Source organism: Eleutherodactylus coqui, unplaced genomic scaffold (assembly GCF_035609145.1).
Source record: "Eleutherodactylus coqui strain aEleCoq1 unplaced genomic scaffold, aEleCoq1.hap1 HAP1_SCAFFOLD_127, whole genome shotgun sequence".
NCBI classification, from domain to species: domain Eukaryota; kingdom Metazoa; phylum Chordata; class Amphibia; order Anura; family Eleutherodactylidae; genus Eleutherodactylus; species Eleutherodactylus coqui.
In genome coordinates this window covers 307,048-310,228 of record NW_027101947.1, presented here as the reverse complement: position 1 = coordinate 310,228, position 3,181 = coordinate 307,048, and positions in this window count along the sequence as shown.

The following is a 3,181-nucleotide window of genomic DNA, read 5'->3' as shown; positions in this document are numbered from 1 at the left end:
CCCCGCTGGTAATCACACTGACAGCGCTGATCCCTTCTCCCCCGAGTCCCCTGCTCTTCAGTTCCGCAGGAGAGGACTCAGGGAGGAAGCGTGCCGTGCTGCTCACTGATGTCAGTGCACACCCGGGCGCATAGGAACTTTTTCCACAAGACTTCTGCACTTGTCAGCAATTCCAGCAATCTGATTGGGGAATCAGCCAACCCAGAGAACCAAACAACCAATCAGGTTGCTGGAATTGCTCAATAGTGCAGAAGTCTTGTGGGAAAAGTTCATATGCCACCCGGGCTCAGCACGATCCGAGGAGGAACGGTGCTGACAGCAAGGAGGAGGTAAGCATATGGCTGGGGAAGGGGGAAGTTAATATTGCTGCTGGGGGGTGAGGGCTAATATTGTTATTGCTGGGAGAAGGTTAATAATGCTGATTGCTGCCGGGGCTGAGGGAGTTAATATTGCTGGTGTGTTGGGGGGTGGGGGTGGGGGTTAAATTGTTGCTGGCAGGGGGTTAATATTGCTGCGGGGGTCGGGTGGGGTGGTAATATTGCTGGTGGGGGTTAATATTGCTGCTGGGAGGGGGTTAATATTGTTGCTGGCAGGGGGTTAATATTGTTGCTGGCAGGGGGTTAATATTGCTGCCGGGTTGGGAAGGGGAGGAGGGGGGGGGGTGTTAATATTGCTGCTGGGTGGGTGGGGGTTAATACTGTTGCTGGGAGGGGGTTAATATTGGTGCAGGGGGGAGGGGTTAATATTGCTGGTGGGGGTTAATGTTGCTGTGTGTGGGGGTTAATATTGTTGCTGGGAGTGGGTAATATTGCTGCTGGGAGGGAGTAATATTACTGTAGGGGTCGCTATTACTACTGGGGCCACTGTGGGGATCGCTATTACTAACTGGTCTACTGTGGGGGTCAATATTTTTACTGGGGCCACTATCAGAGTCACTATTACTACTGCGACCACTATGGGGGTCACTATTAGGGCTCGTTCACACGGGCGTAATTGCATTTCGGTCGCACAAATACGCTACGTATTTGCGCAATCGAAAATCGCTTATGCCTGCGTATTTGGGCACGCAGAAAAGAACGCAGATGGGCCCCTGAGATGGTGCGCAAATATGCATTGAATACATAGGCTTCCTGCGCATTCACCCCGTATTTGCGCGGCCCATTCACTTCAATGGCCTATCTGGGTGTGTAGTTTGAAACAAAATAGGTCATGCTGTGTGAGAATATACATCATGTGAATGAACTCATTGAAATCAATGGCTTCTGTTCTCTGCATATTATGTACGCAAATACGCTGGTGTGAACGAGCCCTTACTGTACTGTCTTATAATCGGCCCTTTGAAGTTCACCAAAAACCTGATGTGGCCCCCGGTGAAAATGAGTTTGACACCCCTGCCCTAGGGCTTCGGCAGACGAGTGTACACGCCAAGACTATTGTCGCAGTGGAGCGTATTTGTGCATAAACAAGGTTTGCAGTAATCGGGTTGTGCTTGAAATGCCAGTTCACACGCGCGTTCACCCCTTTCCGTGGCATACAGTGGCGATGGTCATCTTCTCCCTGCGACGGCCGCCGGGTCACAACCCTTTCCTGTCATTTTTGTATATAAAACGCAGAAAGATGAGGTGAGAAACACCCTTAGGGTCAGGGGCGTACCTAAAGGCTCAAGGGCCCGGGTGCAAAAGTTCAGCTCAGGGCCCCCCCTTACCTTTCTCACCGCGTACCCATACCTAAATCATGCTGCATACAGCTGCAAAACGAATTTCCATACATGAATTAGCCCTATTAACGCGTTTCCTGCACTAGATGAAAATCACACACACACACCGCTTTTTATTGCGGTATACTGCTTCCATTGATTTGAATGCGATTACTCAGACGTGAGCTCGGAAGCGGTGATTTTTAAGCGCTATCTGTCCTGTATTTGCGTTTTCTAACGCACCTCCCCACCCATCACAATTGTAGGGTGCATTAAAACCGCTTTACCATGCGTTCAAAAGTGCTGCTAAAAATTGAGGTAAAAAACCCACGATTTTAAGCTGTGTTTTCTGAATGCACGTCTTAGAGCAGCCCTAGGCCCCGTGCACACGGGCGGAAATTCCGCTGCCGGATTTCCCGCAGAATTTCCACCCATGGAAGCTGCTATAGGATTGCGTTAGAAAACGCAATCCTAGGCAGACGGCCGCGGTTTGTCCGCGCGAAATCACACGTGGAAAACAAACCGCGGCATGCTCTATTTCTGTGCAGGGATCGCAGAGCCCCACACAGAAACGTCACTCCCCGGCCGCTGGCACCGGTCTGCGCATTTAGGACGGCAACTCCCACAGCCTAGAAGTTTGTATGATCTAGAGCACAGGTGTCAAACAATGCCCGCAGGCCGAATCCGGCCCGCCGCCTATGCAGTAAGTTCCCTCACTCCTCCGTGCTGCTGTCAGTAGGCAGTCTGCTCTCGGCTTGTTCTGTCTAATGCAGACAGTAATAGAGGAGTGCCGATAGCAGACTGACAACGGCCGCGGAGGAGGGAAGGGGAGTGCAGAGAACATGATCTCTGCAGCAAGGAGAGCATCGCTGAGGAGGAGCAGCTGCAGGGTGAGAGCCTTGTGTGTGTGTGTGTGTGTATATATGTGTGTGTGGTTTCTGCGAGTGGATTACGCAATTCCGACCCGCTAATTGGGGGGAATTGTGTAATCCAATGCATGCGATTGATCCGTGGATTACCGTTGATCAAGCGCATGCAGAACCCGTAATTCCTCTCCGGTCATGTGTGACCGGCCTAATGTTAGTTTGCTACTTTATCATGTGACCGGGGACCGCTCAACGAGGCCCCCGGTCACTGCTCCAAGCACGCAGCAACCATTGGTCGCTGGGAGCAAGGAGATTTAAAATTTCCTGGGCTCCCCAGCTCCTGCGAATGTGTCTGGCATTTTGCCGGCGGGCGCATACCCAGGAGCTGGCAGGATCCATGGAGGATAATCGCATCTGGATTCAAATGCGGAAGCCTCCGAGAAGATGTTTCATCTCCTCTCACCGATCGCTTCGGTGAGGGGAGATGAAACTGCCACTTTTTAAAGAACTTTTACGTGATCGCCATTATGCATTGGATAACGGCGATCACGTGACCAGTAACCGTATACCGCGGCTCCCCGTGACATCTCCAGGCTCTTGGCGACCTTTGGTAGCCAGC